Consider the following 24,586-nt stretch of genomic DNA (forward strand, 5'->3'; position numbering starts at 1 on the left):
AAAAAAAAAAAAAAAAAAAAAAATATATATATATATATATATATATATATATATATATATATATACATATCTATATATCTATATCTATATATCAGAGTGGCCCTTTGATACCCTGATCTAGAACAACAATCTTTAGGTCAAGATCTCTCCAACTTTCTTTTGTTTCGTTCCAAACAGGGGAGGGACTCTCTTATCTAACTTAAGGAAGTTCTCTCACACACAACATAACTGTCTTGACCCTACTTCCAGAAACCTGTGAGCCACGGAATTGTAAAATCAGAGAACTGGAAGGAGGACCGCAGAATGTTACCACACCTAGGCAGGCTTTGTCACAATTACTGTCTGTTCCTTGGGCCTATTCAATTCCTACAAAAATCATTCACTACATTCAGGTGTGATGGTACAGGCCTGTGAAGCCAACCTGGTCTACAGAGTTGAGTCCCTGGACAACCAAGGTTACATAATGAGACTGTCTCACAAAGCAGAAACAATCATTCACTACCTTTGAGGCTGTCTATATTCCTGTATTTCCCTGTCACCTGTGATGAGAAGAGAGGGTTACAGTCCTCTGAGCCTCCTTGGGCTGCTGGGTAATAATTACTCTGCTATAATATACACTGATAAATTAATAAATGTGAAATCCAGCTTTCTCCTGTTAATCTATTATCTGTTTATTTCATTTAGCACTTGAACCTTCCCAGGGGAAGAAGCAATCAGTGTTTTTCTCACCTGATGTTCAGTTTACAGCTGCTGCTGCTGCTGCTGCTGCTGCTGCTGCTGCTGCTGCTGCATGGCCAGGCTCCTTTGAGCTACAGGGGCTCCCTCTCAGCTGACTTCTGTGTCCTCAGGAAATGCAAAGTGTCCAACTTCTCTCTCTCTCTCTCTCTCTCTCTCTCTCTCTCTCTCTCTCTCTCTCCCTCAACCCATCTGGGGCCACAGGAAACAAGGCTGCCATTGAGCTTTTCTTCCTATCACCTATCTCTACTAACGATCTCAGACCACCATGGCATGAACATATCTGTGGTGTCATCTGCTCTAGATGTGCAGGAGACGGATCGGCCTCCTTTACTCTAGAATGTTGAATCTGTCTGTCTTTTTTTTTTTTTTCCTATTAGCTAGAAAGAATGTTCAGGGGCTAGGGAAGGTAGGTTTTCTTGAAGACCACACATCCCTCTACCTCAAATCTCTGAGAATGGGACTCTTGCCCAGACCAGAGGGAGGAGTTTCTGTGAACTGGTCTTATTTGGACCTTGTTGGTTAAGATCAAAAGAGTTCCCAGATGTTAAAAAGACTCTTTCTCCTAAATTAAGGCATTATGTTTGCTGATCTTGTTTAGAATCTCGGAAAGTAATACATATGCATATGCATACATATATACATATATCATATATATCATATACATCATATATACCTGCACCAAGACATACACATACAACACCCCATGTACTCTGACAGAGCATGCCTGGGTCTGCACCTCAGCAGGCTACAATGAAGGATGTGGTGCTGACTGCGGAAGAGAGGATCTGGTTAACATCTCAATTTTTCTTTTGTTGCTGTAGTGTCCCTGCCTTTGTGCTGAGTGCCCGAGGCTCTTGGGACTGATAATGGATGATTGATTCACATGTGGCCAAATGAAAGCTCTGAGAGGGCATGCACTACCCTGTTTTCCTTGCTGCCATGATAAAATACTTGGCTGAAACAGCTTAAAGGAGGAAGGATTTGCTCCGTCTCCTGGTTTGGGGATTTCGGCTCCCCTGAGTTGGAAAGGCATGGGGAAGCTCACAGTGGCCAAGTGGGTGGCAGAGGCTTCTCTGTTCTGGTAAATCAGAAAGCAAATTGCAAGCTAGAACTAGGAAGTGTGACTTTCAAAGGCCCACCCTAGTGATTTACTTCTGCCCATCAGGCCCTGCCTTCTACAGGCTCCACAGGCTAGGAACAAGTGCCCATGATGTTTCAGATAGACAGCTGTTCAAAGATTACACAAGTTAAGTGACAGTCAGAGAATCAAACCTGGGGTGATCTAATACCAAAGCTTTCATTTAAAATATTAGCATTAGCCTCACATCTGGGCCAATAACTGCCTCTAAGACCCCTGGGCTGAAGTTATCTTCTTAGCAGCCTTGGCTGTAGGTGTGTGCCACCACACTGGCTAGCCACCGACTTACATTGCTATCTACATGACTTCAGTATATAGCCCTTGGACCCTACCCCAGCTTTTCTAGGCATGAGACCCACTAACTAGTCATTGCCACAACAGGACCAATTACAAACCCAAGATTTCTGGCTTGAGTCCTTTTGCTCTCTTCCCAATGTCTGGGCCACTATGTCTGTTTTTCTGCATGGCAGGTGTGACAAGAAACTTTAAGGAATGTAACAAAGCTTGCTTGCTTCCTCTAAGAAAGTCCAGGCACAGGGCACTTGGTGGCACCTGTACTTTTCAACATCGTGGAATCTAAAGCAGGAGAAGTGAGTTCCAGGCCAGCCTGGGTTTCATGCAGCAATGAGACAGGGCAGACAACAGACATGGACAATTATGGGGATGTGAGAAGGGAAAGGGGCCCTTCACGCCTGAGTCTGAAGCTTCTGCCAGCTGAAGAATCAAGAAAAACAACCCAATTAACATTTCCTAAGATGGTTACTGACATGGAGACAATATATGTTTTTTAATATATAGAGATGTTTTCAAGTAAAACCTATAAACAGCAGTGAATCATGCTTAAGATCTAAATAAATGTATGTGGCCTTTCTTCTTCTCTAGCTGTAAACCTGCAATTTTCTAGGGTTCTTGCCAGAAACTCCACTTACAGTAAAAGCCTTATCACTATTGTGAAACCCTGAAGCTCACGATTTTATCTTATCACATTGTAATCTAATCAAAGGTAGCTCCAGAGCTGCCCTATAATTTTATTTATCAAAAAAATATAGAAAGAAAATGTCTTAACAATCTTTTGAAAACATAGCTTGAGAGCCACCAAAATGGTGCATATGGCTCTTGTCAAGCCACTTTCAGGTGGCTCTCTTTTGAAAAACCCTTACACAAGCCCGTGATATGCCTTTTTCTTCCTTTTTAAAAACTGCCTTTCTGTTCTTAATAAAACTCTAACCCTGCTGTATATACTGGCTCATCCTGAAATTCCTTTCTGTGCGGAGAATCCAGATTTATCCAACTCGAGGTCCCTGGAAGGTTCAGGAAACTCCTTGGCTGCTGCCTGTAGCTCTGGGTTCTGTATCCTTGTTCTACAGAGACTGTCAAGAACCGGTCACCAACAACCACCAAGACACAGACAGACCTGTGCTGCAAACCACGTAGCTATTTAATCTAGTCAGACTTGTATAAGACAAGGAAAATGAAAGCCCTTTGGCCTAAATAGCTGTTTCTCAAGATGCTCTGACACAGGGAGGCCTCCGTCTGTCAGTACAGTATTTACTTAAACACCTTACCTGTCCACTTCTAACTCTACCCCGCAAGTCTCAAGGGGGCCAGTAAAAAAAAAAACAACCAAGTTTCAAACCAATCCATCTGCTTCCCATTTCCTGCGGAATGCTAAAAGGAGTCTTTCTAAGGCTGCTTAAAATATGTCCTGTCCTCTGGCCTGCCCCTTCAGAGAGCTCCCTGTGTCCTCAGACCACCTCAGCCACTTCCTCCCACACCTGGGGCTGCCTCTTTGCGCATGCTCTCTTCAAACAATGCTCACAGTTATTTCAGGCACTGCCCTTAGGTTTTTGCATTCAATGGCACCTTTTTCCTCTTCTGTTTAGAGCACAAGTCCTCTGTCTCCTCCGTTGCCCCTTTCTCCTTTTGCAAACCGACCACTATCACCGTTTGAGAGTGCCTGGTTCACTGGAGTCTGGGACATGACCTTGGCAGGATGTAGAGCAGCAGAAGCAAGGGCAAAGGCCTTCCTGGGGCTCAGCAGCCGCTCTTTGGACCTCCTCTGTTTTCAAGGCTGGAGCAGGGCAGAGTGGCGTCTGTATTTAGTAAGCCAGTGTTTTCTTTCTAACTTTGAGCCTAGCTACCCTTGACTTGGCTCCTTTCTGCTTAGCATCTGTTAAGTAGTGACCTTTGCTACCAATTAACCAGAGCAAGGCTTTATTCCATAGCAGAGAACCACCAGATTGTAAACAAAATTGGGGGGCGGCTGGGGGGGGAGGATCAGTTCTGAATGAAACTCAGGACTTGGAAAATCCTCAGCCTCTTTTCTGTGTTGGGAGCTGCAGCACCTTCTCTTGCTCTAGGATTTAAATTGATCTCTTGTCTGGGTCAGATTACCAGACCCCCACACTTGCCCCTAAATGTGCCATCTAGTCCTGTGTTTCAGGGTCCTGCCAAGAACAGGTTAGGCAAGCCAACAGCAGCTGCTACAGCCCTAATGCCTTTCTCTAAATGTCAACAAGGAGAACTCCAGAGAGCTGCCTTTCTGCGTGGCTCCCAGCGTGCAGTAAGCCTCAGCTGTGGCATTTAGAAGGGCTTAAGCTACCTTCAGAGGCCCGAGGTGTGCGCACTCAGAGAGAGCAGAGAGGACCTCGCCACATGAACCAGGAGGATGGATGGTAATGGTTAGAGGAATATGCAGTTATTTAACAGATACCTGGCAAGCACCCATTGAGTGCTACTGAGGCTGGAGAGAGGAAAACGTCAAGGGGACACTGTGAGGTCCAGTTTGTCTTTCCTGATGGCAGAGCGAAGAACTTCAACACCAAAATCACCTGTAGAGATAGCAAGTGCCCATCTTTTTTCTTTCTTTCTTTCTTTCTTTCTTTCTTTCTTTCTTTCTTTCTTTCTTTCTTTCTTTCTTTCTTTCTTTCTTTCGACAGGGTTTCTCTGTATAGCCTTGGCTGTCTTGGAATTCACTTTGTACACCAGGCTAGCCTCAAACTCAGAAATCCGCCTGCCTCTGCCTCCCGAGTGCTGGGATTAAAGGCGTGTGCCACCACTGCCCGGCTTCCGGACCATCTTAAACAAGAATATTAAGAACAATAAACTGTGCTTCCTTGGAGCCTGAACACTTAGCAATCCTTTCTAACCCCCTCAATCTAAGCCATGTCCCTCCTAAAAGCACTTTACATTTTTATTTACAAAAGGAGCTTTTTTTATTAGATATTTTCTTCATTTACATTTCAAATGCTATCCCGAAAGTTCCCTATATCCTCCCCCCACCCTGCTCCCCAAACCACCCACTCCTACTTCTTGGCCCTGGCATTCCCCTGTACTGGGGCATATAATCTTTGCAAGACCAAGGGGCCTCTCCTCCCAATGATGGTCGATTAGGCCATCTTCTGCTACATTTGCAGCTAGAGACATGAGCTCAGGGGGTACTGGTAAGTTCATATTGTTGTTCCACCTATAGGGTTGCAGACCCCCTTCAGCTCAAAAGGAGCCTTTTTAAGATAGGAGAAACAAGTAAACAAGTTTTGCTTAATCTTTAAGTCTCAGTGTAAACTACACTGTCAGAGCAGGGAGGATGTTTGCTGAATATGATAGAACACCTTTTCTGCTCCTTACATTATTATACGGCGTGGGGCTGGTCAAGGGTCACCAAAGCCACCTGGAGCCACTGATTTCTCAGAGTCTTGTCTGGTCCCCAAGAAAACAAGATGTGAGAAGATCAAATGTAGATTTATTAAGGAAAAGTGAGAGCAATACCAGGGAAGGAAGTGAGGGCAGGAATACCAACATGCTGCCTGGTGGCCTGTCCTGGGGTTTATGGCCACTATTTGATAGAGGCTGAGATAATCTATTGAGATTGGCCATCTTTGAATGCATGCCAGATGATCCAGCAAGTGGCCTACAGACTTCCCTGCTCAAGTGGAGTGACCATGCGTCACTTGCTCAGTCAGGGGAGTGGTCACCGTCTCCTTCACTTTCATCCTCTTTCTCCCAACTTGTTTGACTTGTTTTATAAGTTCTTGATCCAGTCACTTCCCTTTCTTGGTCTCAGGCTATATGACTAGTTTATAGTCTCACCTTCTACCTTACTGCCTACAAAGAGCTGACTCCTGTCTCTAGATGACCAAGAAAAAGCTACGGAATCTCTCTCTGTCTCTGTCTCTGTCTCTGTCTCTGTCTCTGTCTCTGTCTCTGTCTCTGTCTCTGTCTGTCTCTCTCTCTCATACACATACACTGTAAAGATATCTAAGTGTGAGTTTCTTGAGAAGCCCCCAACCCATGTCTTGGGTGTATACTGGGCTTTTGACCTGTTCAGTGGGTTTTGTTGTTGTTGGTTTCGTTTTGGTTACATAATCAAGGACCTGATGTTACCCTAGATCCCTAAAGGGGGAGGGCTACCTGCAAGGTACCTCAGCCCATAAAGGTACTTGATCTGATGGGAAGGAAACTCCTCTGAGCTGTTGGTAGTAGTATGATGCACAGTCACCCTGCCTTGACTTGATTCTGTTTTCCCGTAAGTACTGTGGCTAAGCCAGTGAACAATGTGTCTAAGTTGCTAGCTGTATGACTCTTGTGTGGGACAGAATCTCATCAAGAAGACTAACCTGATGAAGGGGGGTTATCCAATCAGAGTTAAGGGAGAGAAGTTCTTTAATGAAAGACCAGGAAACTTCTCTGGTGAGGTTCTACCAGAGTCGAAACGTGAAAGGGGTAAATCGACCTGAGTGGCTGGAAGAACTTTCCAAGCATAGAAAATAGGGAGTGTAAAGACTGTACAGAGAGAGGGGTGTGCGTGCTGTGTGTGACTGGGACTCTGAGTGAGAGTAGCGAGCAGGAGATGGAGCCAGGGAGGTGACAGGGAAGATCCCAGAGAGCTCCGAAAGCCTTGGTGAGGACTTTAAATTTTATTCCGAAGCCAGTGAGGGCTTTGAGCAGGCCAGTGATGGTTTGAGGATGAACTCTTAAGGTGCCGGCAGAGAAACCAGAGGCCTGTAAGGAAGTGTCTGCCAAACTATGGGATGAGCTGATGCTGGCTTGATCCTGAGTGATCGAGGAGGGTGGTGAGAAGTTGGATTGTGAATGTATTTTTAAGGTAACACAGACAAAATAGATAAATGGTTATGATATAGAACAGGAAAATCAGGAATGAATGACTCCACAGCTTTTGGCTTGAACTCAAGATCTTCAGTTCATCGGAAAGAGTGACTGTGTCTGGTTAATAGAATCAGAGAATGCTTAATTAAACACCTAGAATTTGGGTTGTACTTTAAACATGGGTAGGGTTTCAGGCTGGGGGTGTGGCTCAGTTGGTAGAGTACTTGCTTAGCTTGGACGAAGTCCTGGGTTTGATCCTTAGCTCTTCGTAAAACTGGTCATGATGGTGCATGCTCGTAAGCTTAGCATTTGGGAGGCAGAGGAAGGAGGCTCATAATGTGTTTGAGGCTAGACTGGGCTATTTAAGACCCATTCTCAAAAATATAAAATAAATAAGTCAATAGAACTTTATGGTTTTATGCTTTGTAAAGAGTTTCAGAGGAGCTTGGCGTGAGGCACTTGCCTGTAACCCTAACAATGAGAAGGCTAACACAGGAGCACCCACAGTGTCAAGCCTACCAGAACTACATGGCTAGTCTCAAAACTGGTAGGTCTCAAAGGAACCTGGGACAAGTCCCACTCAGTCCCTGTGGCTCCTCCTAGCACTTCTCACCCCACCCCCTACCCTAACCCTTTCCAGCCCAGGGCCAGGCTTCCCTTCCCCACCTGTGATCCTTATACAATCCCAGCCATTTTGGGCACATGGTCTCTTGGTGCCCAAGTCCTGGCTCCAGTCCTGGATTGCTCTTGGTCTGCTTGCCCACGCTTCTCCCCCTCCCCCTCCCCCTCTCGTTCTCCTCTCATGGCCCAATTCAGTCTCCTGGCTGTGTTTTGTCTGGACCCTTTCATATGCCTCTCCCTCATATCTACAATAAACCTTCTCCCCACCATACCTTGGAGCAGTCATGTCCTCATCACACACAATAGCTTATTCTGAGATCTTTTTTTTCTTCTCTGACCCTAGCCTTCCATTCCAATTCTCTTCAACTGTTAAATTTAAGCAGCTTTCTCTCCAGGGACTTTGGACAAGAGTCTTACCCAGCTCAAGGGAGCGGGAGGCATTGGGCTCTGGCTAGATTGAGCAGTTAGGGAATAGTCTATTTTGTTTTACTTTTAGGCAGGTGTTACTATGTAGCCAAGGCTGGCCTAGAATTTGTAATCTTTCCTGTATAAATCTCTTGAGGTCTGAGATTTCAGGAGCCCCTACTCCCCCTAGCTAAGGACATGACCTCTAACTTTCATTTGTATCTCAGAAACATAAAAAGGCAATAGAAAAATAGCCCACATATCAAGGATGGGAGATGGGGGAAGCTATAAATAATATAGGATTTTAAAGAAATCTATGAGTTACAACCCTCAACAACCCTGGAATAGTGCAACTTCTGGACTTCTTTTTCCATGAAATAAATTTTTAAAACTTTTCTAAAACCAGGAGGTTTTACATGCCTGTAATTCCGGTTATTTGAGAAGCTGATCTATATCAAGGTCAATTGCTTGGTCCAGGCTTTGGAGGCCAGTCTGGGCAGCACAGTGAGACCTTTCAGGCTAAATAAATAAACATGTACATCTCTTAGCCTTAATGCTTTTGAGTTATGCAATTTATACTTGAAATACAAAGTGTTAATTCTGTGATAATTTTAATTTTGTTTTTGAAATAGAGTCTCACTATGTAGACTAGGCTGGGCCCAAACTCATAGATATCTCTCTGCCTCTGCCTGTGAATATTGGACTTAAAGGTGTACCCAAGCTAGTACATCATTTTTACTAGCCAACAAAGACCTTCCATGAGAAAATACATGGAAAGCAAATGTGCTTTGAGACATTTCCTAAGTTCCAAGTTCACCAAGGTTAGTTGAGAAAGATGTCGTTCTTTATGTTCATACATTTATTGAATGGTATCTGGGCTCCTGCATGGTATCAGGCACTGCCTTGCAGTCTAGGGAACTGTAGGAAGCAGGGTGGGCAGAGTGCCTCTCAGGGAGTTATCTGCTTGTGGAGAAGCGATTGGTGCTCATGACTTGTGAATACTGTTACTGGATACCAGAGGCACAGGGACATGTGTGGGGATCAAATCAAGGGCCTTGGCCATGACTTCATGTTTCTTCCCTCCTCTGGATTAATTATCTAACAGGTTTATTAAGTATAGGAGTATGAACAATTTCATGATGATTACTTTTCTAATCAGGAATATTAATTTATAAATACCACCCACAATGAATATAGATATCAATGATATCAGCTTTAAATGTGGGCATTGACTTGGATTTTAATTTGAGAAGGTATTAATTCATTAAAAGAAATACCATGCTTCTTCCAATCTGTTTCTTATTAATAACTAATAAAGTTGAGTGGAGTAATGACTATTCTTTGCTGTCAACTTGACTATATGTGGAATTACCCTAAAACTCCAAAATGAAGGGGCACACCTGTGAGGGGTTTCTGCTCATTTTGAAGTGGGAAGAATCACTTTTAATCCAGATCTTGGATCTTGGAGGTGGGAAGAAAGATACAACTTTAGTCCAGATCTTTTGAGTTGGGAAGGCCCATCTCCAATCTGGGTCATGCCTTCTGCTGGAGACGCCTGTATAAAGGACACAGAGGAAGGAAGCTTCTGCCCTTTGTCACCTTGCTCTTGCCTTGCTAGCAAGTCCATTCTTTTTCTAGCTTTAGAGCCTACTTCTTTGGGATTCCAGGGTATACTAAAGACTATCCGAGGCACGCAGCCTCATGAACTGGACAACTACTGGATTCTTGGACCTGCCATTCATAGGAAGCCATTGTTAGATTAGCTGGACCACAGCCTGTGAGCCATTCTAATAAATGTATTCGTTTTATAAGTTCTGTAACTCTAGAGAACCCTAATACAATTTTTTTGTGTATGACTTTTGCTTATTCATTTGTGAATTGCTTTGTTAGTAGTTTGCTCAGTTATCAGCTGAAGTATTTGTGAGATTCTTGTCAACCTTGGTGAATTTATATAACAGTATTAATCTTTTTTAGTGTGTGTCTTATAAATGTATCCTTTAATATGTTGCTTGTTTTTAATTTTGATATTATATTACCTATGAGCTTTTCTTTCCCCTATAAAGTTTTATGTAAGTGAAGAACTTTTAAAGCCTTTTTTCTATGGTAAGACAAACCAAGTTTTCATTGTTTTGATGAATATTTAATCCCATTTTCTGCTGGACTTTGTAGTTTTAGATGTGTTTAATATTCGAATATAATGGAATTAGTTATAATGTGTAGTGTATAAGAAGATCCTAAGTTCTCTCTTTCCTCTCCAAATTGCCAATCAATTATCCTTCCAGTATATATTGGAAAAAATTTTATCTCTTTATATAAAGATATCTTCATCATATATTAAAATTCTTGTGAACAATTATGTTTCTGAGCTTCCTGTTATATTGCTGAAATCTATCTATTCTGACACTAAGACTTCAACATTGTATTTTTTTTTGTTTTATAGATTTTACTGTTGGTGGATTTTATTAATCTGCTTCCCCCATTTCCCGTTGTGGTCTGCACATGAAATGTCCCTACAGGCTAATATGTTGGACATTCTGTCCTCAACCAGGACTGAAACTTACAGATGCTCTGGAAACACCTTAAAAAATAACTTTTAAACCAGGCATAGTGGTGCACGCCTTTAATCCCTGCACTTGGAAGGCAATACAGGTGGATCTCTATGACTTCAAGGCTAGCCTGGTCTATTTAGTGACGCCCAGGCCTGCCAACAATACATAGTCAGACCCTGACTCAAAAAGACAAAACATAACCCTAAAACATTTTTTTTTTCTGTAAGAGTTTTATACAAGCATGAGGTACATTCTGGTTACTGAACCCATGCCAAATCTTCCTCCCACCCCACAGCATCCCCTAGACAAGGCTGCTTCTGGAATCTTTTGGAGGACAAGTTAGAGGAAGCTGTCTCCTGGTGGTATGTTGGGATGTTCTGGCCTTCCACTTGCTTTTTCTCTGCTTCTTTTCTTGCCAGTACATGGAGACTCTCATTTGCTATGCTCTCCTACCAACTGTAATGTTCTGCCCATCTGTGCAGGGCCAGCTAACCAGGGAATGAGTCCTTTGAAACTGTGAGCAAAGTGGCTGCTTTATGTTTAAATCCTTCTCAGGGATTTTGGTCAGAACAACACAAAAGTAAATGTCTTTTCTTCCTGTCTGCCTGGAAATTTTTCTTCCCCTTCTTCCTTCCATCATACAGAAAATTCGGGGTAGTTTCCACCGATATTCTCCTGTCAATAATATAAGCTGTAGGAAACAGATCTTGATGTGATAGTTGGGTTTCCAGTCTAAGAACGTATGCACACAGCATGACACTCAGAAGATACAAAGACACATGATGGAAGTCCATCGTTCCTCCTCAGGTTTTCTGTTTCGTTTCTCTGTTTGTTGTGGGTTATTCCCAATCCCTTTTGTGCACTTTCAAATATCTTTTTCCTTGTTCTCATACAGTTCCTTCCTAGTCTGGAAACTGCTTTTCTCGGTTATTAATATTTAATATACCTCCCTTTTCAAAGCATACCGAATTGCTTTATTCTTTTTAATGGCCGCATATAATTTCAGATGAATGTAACAGTTTATTAAGTGGTGTCTTACTGATGAACAACTGGGAAGTTTTAGTAGATTCGCTCTAGAGAGAATTTGATAACTATATTTCCGTGCCTATATTTTGTACATGTTCCAGTTTGGTTTCTGTTGCTGTGATAAAACCCAGACCAAAAGCAACTTGGGGAGGAAAAGAGTTTTTCCTTTTTAGGTTGCAGGTATAGGCCATCACTGAGCAAAGCCAAGGCAGGAACCCAGCGGTACGAACTGAAACAGAGACCACGGAGGGACACAATTAATGGCTTACTTCCCTTTGATCTCCCCAGCTACTTTTCTTTTCTTTTCTTTTCTTTTCTTTTCTTTTCTTTTCTTTTCTTTTCTTTTCTTTTCTTTTCTTTTCTTTTTTGGTTTTTTTTTGAGACAGGGTTTCTCTGTGTAGCTCTGGCTGTCCTGGAACTCACTCTGTAGACCAGGCTGGCCTCTAACTCAGAAATCCGCCTGCCTCTGCCTCCCAAGCACTGGGATTAAAGGCGTGTGCCACCACTGCCCAGCCCCCCAGCTACTTTTCTTATATGGCCTAGGCCCACCTGCCCAGGGATGGCACTGCTCACAGTGGGCTGGTCTGGTCTACATCAGTATTTAGGAAAAACCTCCACAGATACACTCACAGGCCAGTCTGACCGAGGCAGCTCCTCAGTTGAGATCCCCTCCTTCCAGGGATGTCAATGAAGTTAACAAAAACTAACTATAACGGTGTACATGGAAATACCTCAACAGCTAGAAATCGAGTCATCAGGATCAAGGCATTTGGGGCTGTGAAGATGATTGCCAAATTGTCTACCACACATTTATGCTATGTTTCCATCAGCAACAAGTGAATGCACTTCCCGCCTTGGTGACGAGTGACAAGTGAATGCACTTTCCCCTCTTGGTCATACTGGGTAAAACCAAGTCTATTGTTTTGTTTTTAATGGTGCTGAGGGTTGACCTGAGGGTCTCACATGCATGTTAAACACATGCTGGACCAATGGGATGGATCCTTGGCGCTGATCAAGTTTTTTCTTTTTGAGGCAAGTCTAGATATGTCCCCTAGATTTTCTTTGAACTCAAGGTCCCCTTGACTCAAGATCCTCGGTGTTGACAGGACAGACATATGTTAGCACCCTCAGCTTCCCTGTCACATTTTCCTTCTTTATTAATCTAAAGGGGGGAAAATGGGATCTCACTAGAGTTTTAAAATGTGTTTGCTTCAGTTCAGTTGAGTTTTTAAAATATATTAAGTAGAATTTAATTTATTAGTTAACTTAATCAATTAAATACATTTGTGTTTTATATTGAAGCTGAAGTTTCTCGTATAGTATATTTCTGGCCTTTGCAACCCAATTTTATTTTATTTTATTTTATATGTGTGTTTATGTGTATGCATGTGTGTACTGTGTGTATGTATGCTCTCATGCACCCACAGAAGCCAGAGAGAGTGTTGGATCCTCTGGAGACATCTGACCTGAGTACTGGGAATCGAACAATGGTCTTGCAGAAGAGCAACAAGTGCTCTTAACCACTGAGCCATTTCTTCCTGCACCTCATTCTTTTTCTTTAAAATGTTTTCCAAGATTTATTTTTATTTGAGTGTGTGTGTGTGTGTGTGTGTGTGTGTGTGTGTATGTGTGTTGTGCCCTAGTACATTTAATTAGAGTTGCTACTCTGAGCATGGTGGGGTTACTCACTTGAGCAAGAATGGCTTACTTACTTGCGCAAGGACAACTTACCAGGGGTTATATTCCTGAAGACTATAACTCCTTGACCAAAGCTCATCAGGAAGGAATGAAGCTCTTGGGCCTCCTCTCCATCCATAATGGAATGTTTATGGATTCCGTCTTGTCCAGGTAGCCACAGTTGCGGTGAGTTTCTGAGTACAACTGCCACTTCATATCCAAAGTACAGTATTTCACAGCAGCTCTTCCTTTCTTTCAGTTTTTACTTTTTTTCTTCTTCCTTCTGAGGTATTCCCTGAGCTCTGGCGGGCGTGACATAAATGTCCTCTTTAGGGTTGAGCATTCAACGAGCACTTATTCTCAGCACTTCAGCCAGCTGTAAACCTCTGCATCAACTGTTGCCCATTGTGATAAGAAGCTCCTCTGCTGGGTGGTGATGGCGCATGCCTTTAGTCCCAGCACTTGGGAGGCAGAAGCAGGTGGATTTCTGAGTTCGAGGCCAGCCTGGTCTACAAAGTGAGTTCCAGGACAGCCAGAGCTACACAGAGAAACCCTGTCTCAAAAAACAAAAACAAAAACAAAAACAAAAACAAAAAAAAACAAAAAAAACAAAAAAACAAAAAACAAAAACAAAAAATAAAAAACAACAAAAAAAACCACAACCAAACAAAAAAGAAGCTCCTCTGACCAAGGCTGAAGGCAGTGCTAATCTATAAACAGAAACAAGTGTTTAGAAGGCACTTTTATCACTTTTTTTTTTAAGCAAAAGAAGAGTTGTAAGTCTCTGCCCTGCTGTGACTGCCCTAGCCATGGACTTTTAACCGGGTTCACAGTGCCAGTTGTGAATTCTTCCTGTGAGGTGAGTTTAAAATGCTATTTTTAAAAAAGAAGTAGTTGGTTACTTCCGTAACAGGCATGACAGGATTGCACCAGCCAGCCCATCTTGCCTGTCAGGTTGATATAGTAGCTCACATAATCATAACTTGGCTAAGACCGTTGACAGCTATGCTTCCCTTCCCACACGAAACCTTCGTGGTATCCTTCCAGAACTATGAAATCTACCCAGTAGGAAAGAAGATTCTAGCTCAGTTCCAGATTGACTTTTCTATGTCCTGCACCCAAAGTGTATGTTGTCTTCAGAAAAAGAGTCATATTGTCTAGTTCTGAGAGACAAGAGGAATAGCAATAGCCTGTATTGTTTTGGGGGCCTATGGGTCCTCAATGATCGATAATTTATAAAGAAGGAAGTATCCCCCATTTGGTCCTCTGATTTTTTTTTCTTAATCAATCTATGGCTTCTGGGAGCAGCTTAATTGCCCATGCTAGGTATCTTCCTTTATTTATTTATTTATTTATTTATTTAAAGCAGGGCCTTTCTATGCAGTCCTTGCTATCCTAGAGCTTGGTATTTAAACCAGACTCACCTAAAACTTATGGAGATCCTCCTATTTCTGCCTCTTGAGTGCTAGGATAAAAGGTATTTACCACCACACCTGAGCAAACTTTTAAAAATTAGTGTTTTAATGATTACAGAATCGTAGGTTTGCATATGACTTTTCATATACCCCTAGTTCTGGTAAGCTTACCATGGTCACTGCAGTAGAGGCTGTAGGATCTGGGAGAAGGGAGCCACTGATGCAGTGAACTGAAGCCTCAATAGCCAACTTTATTCAGAGCCTCATAGAATTTATTCCCTGGGGGTTAAGAAAGGTCACATGAATAAAGTTCTCATGAGCTCAAGTTCTATATTATCATAAGTCACACATGGCAAAAAACATGTTTTTCCTTAGAGGTATCTAAAGGTTGTACATATAACACACACACACACACACACACACACACACACACACACTACAGGCAATAATGAGTACTCTGGGGCTGGTGAGATGGCTCAGCCGGTAAGAGCACTGACTATTCTTCCAAAGGTCCTGAGTTCAAATTCCAGCAACCACATGGTGGCTCACAACCATCTGTAATGAGGTCTGATACTCTCTTCTGGTGCGTCTGAAGACAGCTACAGTGTACTTATGTATAATAATAAATAAATCTTAAAAAAAAATAATGAGTACTCTGAAGTAAATTCATTCCTATCCACTACACCTGGGAAGAGAATGAAAACACATTTTAAGGACAGTTCTGCGTTTTGAAGAGAGTGAGGTGACAGGATTCTTGTCTTGTTTTTCCTGGTGTTCTCAGGGGCACTCAGCACACTCTCCCAGGACCGTGTTCTGACACCACCGATCATTTCCCTCATCTCTCTCCCTCCCGCCCCTAGTTAAAAACCAGTCCACCAAAGTTTTCCTTTCTGCACCCCAATCTCTGCTCTGTAGGAGAATAGCCATTCTCTCTCTCTCTCTCTCTCTCTCTCTCTCTCTCTCTCTCTCTCTCTCTCTCTCTCTCTCTCTCTCTCTCCCTCCCTCCCTCCCTCCCTCCCCACAGCTTCGGCATTAGTTCTGTTCAATTTTGACTGGAACCAAGATAAAACCCTGATTCAGCTGACTTTTATAATACAGAAAATCTATTAGCTTACTGACATCATGTCTTGGATACAGTAGCTTCATTTGATTAGCTCATCTACTTGTTAAGGTCATTGAGGTCCTTGGTTGTCAGGGTTTGGATTTTATGCTCCCTCCAGGGATTTTGGTCCCCGGCCTGGGACACTGTTGGGAGATGAGACCTGATGAAGAGAAGTTAGGCTATTGAGGTGTGCCCTTAAAGGACTCTAACCCCTCCCAAGTCCCAGTCACCATGCAGTAAGCAGTTCCCATTGACTTTGCTCCTGCCGTGAGATATCACGCTGCCACAGACCGGGCTATGTGGCCATGGGTGGAAGCCTCTGAAACCAAGAGGCAAAGACAATTCCTTCTCCTCAGAAGCTGATCGTCGTGGGAATTTCATCATAGGGAGGATCAACACACTTGTCGTCCTGTCATTTGGATTGGCATGTTCTTACCTGGATTACCTCATGATCCCAAGATGGCCGTGTTCCAGCCAAGTATTCCATGAACACAATAAAGCATCCAGTAGAGGGAAAGACAGCTTATTAACATGAATTTCTTTTCAGGACTGCTTTCCCAAAGATTGCTCCCTGAAGATCCTCCCTCAGACCCCACTAGCTAGACTGGGGTCTTTTTGCCAACTTCTAAGCCAGAAACTGGCAAGGATCCTGGAACTGCCATGATTGGTTCATGTCAGAGGGTTTTGCCTTGTTCGAGTTTCATCTCTGTTGCTGTGATAAAAATCCCCCGACAAATCGCAACTTAGGGAAGAGAGGGGCTTTATTCCAGGTGACAGTCCATTATTGCAGGAAAGTCACAGTGGCAAGGGCTTGAGTCAGCTGGTCACATCATCTCCACAGACAAGAGCAAAGAGACATGGACGTGCACTCTCGCCCACTCTCCTACCTGCGCCCAGCGTACGCTTTACTCTTACATATTCCAGGGCCCAGCTCTTGGAATAGTGCCAGCATTCAGCCTGCAGCTGCTCATCTTAAGTAACTGAAGATAATCAATCCCCCAGAGACAAGGCACAGGCCAACTCAGGTAGACAATCCCTAATTAAGACTGTCTTGCAGGTGATTTCTAGATTGTGTCAAGTTGACAGTGAGAGCTAACCATCGCACCCTGATTTAAAAAAGTCACAGTGAATTGCCCGTTTCCCACCAAAAACAAGGGAGGCACCGCTGGTCAGAAACACGGGATTCGCTGCCTGGGAGATAATCAGTTGGGACTGTCATAGCTTGGAACGTGTTGTTTCCTCTGTCTCAAACAGCTCTCCTGGGTTTACTCCTCTGGCTGGCTACCACTCTTGAGGTGGCGCCAGGGAAGCCGTCCTACCTCCTCTAGGTTGAATAGCCACCTCCCCTCCCTCCCTGGCAGCCTATACCTTTCTTGTCTGCATCAGATTACTGCTTCACCTTTCCTGCTCCACCCCAGTTGCTTCAGGGCAGGGACTAGGACTCTTTTGTGTCACATTTGCAGTCTGAGAACAATACATCAGGCAGATGTTTAACTCGTGCCTGTTGAATAAAATCTATTTGCCTTTGTTTAATTTCAGAATTCCAATTCTAAATTCGGAATGCACATCACCTTATAGCTCGGCGTGTATGAATGATTACTTTGCTACGGTCTAGAATTAGGTTGATTTTTCTCCACACTTAAACAAACTGGAGAGTTTCCAAGACAAAGTCTTTAATGATGGGGATTATTGGTTTCTTAAAAGTTCAGAGCTTAACAAGGATTTCCTCTCACATACTGTGTGCCCAGCATTGTCTCGGTTAGCACTTGGTATGCAAGTGATGGGAGAGCTTGTCTCCTAGTATGGAGTTAGTGCTCAAGGCAACATTTTTCAATCATAGGTAATGAAATCAATTTTGTGGCTCAAAACCATCATTTAAAGGGGGGAAAAAAGGCAGTGAAGTAGAACAAAATATATCAGAGCATACCACTCTTGGTAAGGCTCCCTCCAGTCCGCACACATGTATGTGTGTGTTTATATAGTGTACTGGATCAAAATATGTAAGGAGAATTGAGAGCTGAGGTCCAGCTTGGCTACATACAAGTTTTAGGCCAGCTATGGCAATAGAGTAAAACCTTGACTCAATAAGATAATACTAACAGCAAAGACCGTATGTCAGACATAGAATGATAAATGTCACCATGTCGCATAATTTCATTTGTATATGAAATCTCAAGGTATTTATTTCACAGAAGTACAAAGAGAATAATGATTTCCAGGGACTGGGGCAAAAAGAGGTGAAAATTAGTCAATTGGTACTAAGTTCTAGGTAGAGGAAATAAGCTTTTTTATTCTATTATACTATAGAGTGACTATAGGTAATGGTAATATTCTGTGTATCTTAAAAAAAAAAAAGAAATGGCTAGATGGATGGTTTTACTACAAAGAATTTATAAGTCATAAGATCGATACACTTACCCTGATGTGAAAATGATACAATGTATACATGAGCCAACACATTACATAGCACGCCATAAACTGTGTTCTTTTTATATGACAATAAAAAGTCTGTCTCCTGGAATTGGAGGAAGGACATCAAGTCATGGACACCAGAGGAGGTTAAAAGGGACTCTAGTTCCCAGGACTGGCAGATACTTCACTTATCAATCAATCAATCAATCAATCAATCAGAAAAGAGCACAGCTCTCTCACTTTGTCAATGAACAGTTAATTTTTATTTGTACATAGATAGTATCAAGGGGAGACTATAGATGCAGGTGTGCATTACAGCGTGGGGACAGTTTGTTGACTGGTTCCTTTCAGGGAATTTTGCAGGAGGCAAGGGCAGAGGACTGTCTTCTCTTTGTCCTTGGCAGGGGGTGTAGTGGAGGACTCACCCAGCCAGGAGATCCTGCACTTTGAGAACTGGTTAAGAAGTGTGATTGAGAAGTAGAATCCTGGTCAGAGTGGTCACACCTCACATTTCTGAAATCCTCTTCTCCATGACTGTTTCTGAGAAATGGTTACTGTGGAGAATGTGCTGCACAGACTGTTTCTGGCCACTGTTCCCAGCTGTTGATAACTGCCAAATTACTGAAACTTTAAGAAAGGTTGTGCTCTCTGCCCCCCCCCCAACACCCTCCTCTCCCCCCACTTACCTCTTGGACAAATTGAGGAATCTGGGACGCTGATTTGGGCCAGCCTTAGAGCAGTGGATGTTGGTACACACCATGGTCCCCTGCCACCCAAAGTAGGCTTTATCCTTAATTATACTAAGGGAATAGAGGATAAAAGGAAAAAAAGAAAAAGAAAAAAAGAGATTTCAAAGGTGAAGATGAGCTTCAAGGGATCTCCCCAGAAATTCAATAGCTCTTTGCTTGGTTGTTTTGTTGTTGTTTGTTTTGTTGTTGTTTTGTTTTGTTCTGTTTCTCCCCAGTGACTCCTTCTTTACATAATCTCATCCAGGCTCCTCTTTCCCCTTTTCTCTAAAACACTTCAGTCCTCTGTGAACCCCGGGAGGAGGCAGAGACACAGCTAAGACCTTAGCAGTCCTTCCCAGTGCCAGAACAGAGAGTGGAGGTGCTGTAGCTTGTCAAAAGACCCTCACTCACACAAAGACCACAGGGACTGTCAATTTTGCAAAACGCATGAGGATTTTACTTATCCAACACGTTGGGGAACCTCCTCTCAGCACGCAGGCCAGAGGAGAGACCCAGAACAAAGAAAGAACACACTTTTTATAACTTTGTAAGGGCCAGATATAGGCACCAGGGTGATCTGGCTTATTTTAATTGGTGTAGCCAGTAACCTTTTTAGACATTGGTTGGTTTGTATAGGGTGACTCTCATTTTGTCTGTCCTTAAGGTTTTTAGTGTGAGGCGGGGCAGGGGAATTACTAATCTTGTTTTTGACCATTAAAACTATGATTCTATATTTGTTTAGTCAGCCAGCTTTTTATCTGGCTCTGTACTTGGACTGCTAGTACAGCTTGGGAAGTCTTTTTGAAGGGGGAAGGTACGGGGTAGTCTTGAATTTATTTTGGCTATTACAGAGGTACTTGGCTACAGGGAAACGTGCTGCATGCTGCTTGGTCTTCCCCGCATGTGCAGCTGTTGAGCCCATTGTCTAATATCTGTCTCTTATTTGTTCTTTCTTGAAGGGTCACCAGTGACTGTTTGATTTGGGAATTGAACCTAAGGCCTTGTGCAAGCTAGGCAAATGCTGTACCACCACCTCACACCCTTTTTAACCAGTGACTGTTTGATTTGGGAATTGAACCTAAGGCCTTGTGCAAGCTAGGCAAATGCTGTACCACCACCTCGCACCCTTTTTAACTCAGTAATCACTTTTTTACCTTGAGGCAGGGCCCTCACTCAATAAGTTGCCCCGGATGACTATGAACTTGCAACCCAGGCAGGCTTCCTTTTTTATGAGAGAGGGCCTCCATCTGGTCTGAAACCCAAGGATGGCCTTGAACTTCTGATCTTTTTGTCTCTACCTCCCAAGTGATGGATTGCAGGCATGTGTCACCAGATGCCTTATGTTTCTGAAGCGCTGGCCATGATTGACTTTAGGGCTTCTTATACTCTAGGCTAGCAGTAGATCCTCTCTTAAGCTTGCAGGCAGGCTTTGTTCCTGGGACTCTCCTCCCTCAGCCTCTGTCATGCTCCTGAAAGGTGCCCTGGGTGCTACGAGGTAGTTGTTTTCTGGGAAGAGGCGTGATGAAGTGGAATAAGGGCGGGACTTGGATACTGTCCACTTGAAGGCATTCCAGGTCTTTTGTCATGTGGGCAGAGCCTGTACTAAGAAAAGTGCAGGTAGGTTGGAGGCCAGCCGTCTTCCATCCCCAAAGGAACCAGATTGTTTAGGTTTCAAGATCAGACGAGTTCAGTGTGATTTGACCCATGGATAGGGTGGGTTAGCCTTTTCTATTTCACTACTTTATAGCTCAGGACTTAGCTCAAGACTTCTGTGTCTGAACCTGGCCTTCATGGCTACTATAAAGATATATTTGCCAGTATAGGAGGACAGACTTACCAGTTTGTTTAATTTATAACTTTTGGAAGTGGTATATGGCTCTCTCTTTGTATTCGTGCGTGGAGCCCTGCACGCTGTAGGATAATCATTCTGGGCTTCAGGGTTGGTCAGGTTTACTTTTTTCTTGGGGTGTTAACAATGGCACACAGGGTTTCCTGTACGCAAGGCAAGTTCTCTGAGTAGCCCCAGCTCTGAGATGATTTTTGAGCTAACTGAGCAGTCCACGGTGCTTTTTTTTTTTTTTTAAGTATTCTTCAAACAAAGCTATGATTATGTCATTAACTGACTCAAAGATGTTTGTTTCTATTCTCGGTGCTAAGGGCGGAACCCTCAGCTTTCACATGCTTGGCATGGGTAGGGGCAGAGAACAGCCCTCTTAGCCCCTTTGCCTGAAAGCTTTTGAAGATGACTGGCACTGCTCATTGGAAAGTGAGTGGCTTGTTACTCTGAATGAGGCCGACAGTCAGGTGGGACCTGCCTTTCATCAGGGAGAAGGGTCAGGCCAGTCTTTAGCTGATATGAGAGCAGCTGGCTGCTCAGACCTCAGGGGAAGCTCAGAGCACAGGCAGCCTGGGAACAGGGCAGGCAGTCATCGATGATGTGAGTTTATAGAGAAAAGCCTCAGAAAGTCAACGCCAAGTCCATTGCAAATGGTCAAAAAGTGACTGGAATGACACCATGCTGAAGGAGATTTGATATCTCAGGTCTCATGTAGTGTCTCTGTTCAGACTTTCCTGGTCTTGGGGCCTTGCATTTGTGCCATGTAAGAATCTTCTAGGGAATGGGAGTGGACCACAGGTGCACAGCTCAGCACTTAGCAACAGTCTCTAAGGGCCAACTCAGGACAATAGTGAGCCTACAGTACATATAATAAATCTCCTATTTTATTCATCTATTTCTTGTGGGCTGAAATCAAACTGAAATATCATCCAAGCCGGTTTACGACTGAGCTACATCCCCTTCCCTGAATATTTTAAAAAGAACAGACTTAATAAATGATTCATTTATGCCAAGAGAACGGATACATAGGCAGGACTGAAAGGGGAGAGATGGACTAGGCCAAGATGAGGTTCCACAACTTTCTTAACATTCTAGCAGCAGAATCAGGTGTTCCTATTAGGAAAGGATGCAGAACCCAATCCAGCCTGAGGTGTATATTCAGAACAGCTCATCTGTAAAGCCATGACCCATATTCTTTTTGTAGATGTAAGGGGACCAAGACTCAGAGAGAGAAGTCATTATTAAGGTTGGGAAAAATGGGTAATTTTTACAATAAGGAAAGTGGAAGAAAATATATGAAAGAAAGCCTTGAGTATAAACTAAAAACCAAACAACCAAAAATCCCAATCAAACAATAAAACAACAACAACAACAACAACAACAAAAATATGCATAGCTTTTCTGTACTTTAAATCAAAGCTTTAAGGACAGACTCCAAAATCTAGTCAATAGACTTCTCCTCACCGATGTGTGTTTTCTCAAAATTCCTGAGAATGGCTTAACAGAGGGAAGGGCGCTGTTCTGGTGTTTTAGGACAGTTCCTCATAATTTACAAGTTTTCTTATTTTTCCAAAAGTATTTCCCTCTCCCTCTCTTTCTCCCTTTCCCTCCTTCTCCCTCCCCTCCCCCTCTCTCCATTCTTCAGGATGACCCCAAACTTGCAATCCTTCTGCCTCAGCCCCCTAAGTGTGGGAATGTGAAGATCATAGGCATATGCCACCACCTCTATCTCAGAGTTAATTCCTGAAAGCAATTATAGTAAAGGTCTTACTTTTAATAAATAAAATGATATATTTAAAAAGCCACTTTAGTAATATTACAAAGAAAAAGAGTTCTACCTATGAAACCTGGGAAAGGACAACATGAATTTCCTCTCATATAAACTTGTAAAAAATAACAAGAGCAAATGCTCTGTAGGTTGTAAGAGTAAGATAACCTGCTCACCCCTCCCACCAGTCCCTTTAAGTCGAATCCCTTAGGAGCAGTGTAATGAAGGCCAAGATTTACAAGGCACAGAGTGGGTTTAAAGTCAAAGCTGGCAAGAGCCAAAACACCAATAGTTCTGAAATGGCAAGCAGGTGGGGCTAGTAAGGGGAACCTAGAGAGCAAACTAAGAAATGAGAGCCACCTGGCAGGAAGGAAAAGAAAGATCAATAAGGTGACTCCTTGGCCACTCCCTCGGTGAGGCTGGAGGACAAAGCCAGCCAGTGGAGGTCGTTCTTACGCCTAAGCCTTTCTCTTGGTAGAAAACAGAGAAGGCAGAGAAAAGGATTACGCCAGGTGAATAGAAGAAACCCCAACCTCTATCAGAGACCACTGAGAGATTAGAGCGGCTATTGTGTGTCTTAGCAAACACTGCAGAAAGCAGTGAAGATACTGCCTTTTCTGCCATCTCGCTTATAGAATCAGTCAGTGTGTTTATAAGAAAAACAAAAAAAAAAAAAAAACAAAAAAAAACAAAAAAAAAAAAAACCAAGCCATTATTCCACATTCTGATCTTACATGGTGGTGGTGGCAGTGTCCTATGCCTCACCCCCCAGACCTCTGGGGTCTCCATTCTGGAAGCAACTCTGAAATGCAAAGTTAAACAAGCACCCAAAATGCAACATATTCAGATTCTACAAACCACTGAGCTACAAGACCAAAGACTAAGTGATAGCCATAATCTTGAGATTTTGTTGTTTTCTTTATTCTTGAGGCAGGGTCTCCTTGTGTAGTCCAAGCTGACCTCAAAATGACAATTCCCCTTCAGCCTCTTGAGTTCTAGGAGTATAGGAGTGTGCAATCACAGGATCTTGTTAGGAATGTGGCAAAGATATCTTTGTTGTGAAAATAATTTTGTGTAATGTATGAATGCATATGGATAAGTACAGGAAGAGAGAACAGATAACTGATAGCAATTGATTTGTAAGATTTATAAGATTCCAAGGAATCTTTAATATTGTATTTTGATGATGATAATGTTCATATAAGAGTTTACTGAATGAAAACCTTTTAGGAGTTTTATAGGAATTACACCAGAGACAAACGCTCAGACACAGTTTATGCACAAATAAAAGTATTTATTCCAGCTGGCTGGTATTACACTCAGGTATTCAGGACCCATATGTAGCTCTGAGTGTTTAAGATAAAGGGTTTCTTAAAGGCAAAACCCACATCCTGTTATCTCACTCCGTACCTGTTGGGAGAGTTTTTGGGCAAGCAAGCAGTTTAGCAGTAGTTAAGTCAAGCTGGTAGCTGGAAGGGGAGGTCTGCACAAGCACGCAGTTCAACAGAAGATAAATTAGCTGGACTATCTTGACCTCAGGTTTCTAGAATAGAGTTGGGTAATTTTCCACAGACTTCTCTATTAAGGAGACCAAACTCTACTTAAACCTGAAATGACCCAGTAAAAATACAAAATGGAAGAACCTCTGCACTGTCTTGCCCCGTCACAGGAGACCTTCCAGCACGAGGATCCTCATCAGGTTCTGACTCTACTTCTGAGGAGTCTGTGAGGTTCAGCCACAGTATCTGTTCTCTTGACCTCTGATAGAGCTGTGCAGACGCTGGATTCTCTCAATCATCTCAGAAAAGAGCCAGCATGTAAAAAAGGGAGGTGACACTGTGTCTGGCTTCATAGGACCCCCAGAAAATTTTTTTTTTTTTTGGTCAGGGTCTCATGCTTTAGTCCAAGCTATCCTTGAACTTAAGGCAATCTCCTGTCTGAGTACTGGGATTACAGTATGTACCACTATACCCAGTAATCTCACAAGCACTTTAGATATGAATGATTACAGAGCAGCCATCTTTGACAAAGCTTATCTCTCTCATTTCTGAAATAAAAGGCAGA

General features: G+C 43.0%; 1 protein-coding gene across 2 annotated transcripts in view; it reads left to right on the forward strand.

Annotated features, from left to right (window-relative positions):
- Positions 1-24,586, forward strand: part of Fut8 (fucosyltransferase 8) — a 290,411-nt gene that overhangs the window by 10,766 nt on the left and 255,059 nt on the right. Inside the window, exon 1 of one of the 2 annotated variants that reach the window (XM_029540853.1) lies at positions 13,973-14,119. The exons of the other annotated variant lie outside the window; for it this stretch is intronic. The gene's annotated coding sequence lies outside the window, so the exon portion shown is untranslated. Of the gene's footprint in view, positions 1-13,972; positions 14,120-24,586 lie in introns of those variants that run through there. 2 annotated transcript variants of the gene reach the window in all.

This window comes from Mus pahari, chromosome 7 (genome assembly GCF_900095145.1).
Source record: "Mus pahari chromosome 7, PAHARI_EIJ_v1.1, whole genome shotgun sequence".
Taxonomy (NCBI): domain Eukaryota; kingdom Metazoa; phylum Chordata; class Mammalia; order Rodentia; family Muridae; genus Mus; species Mus pahari.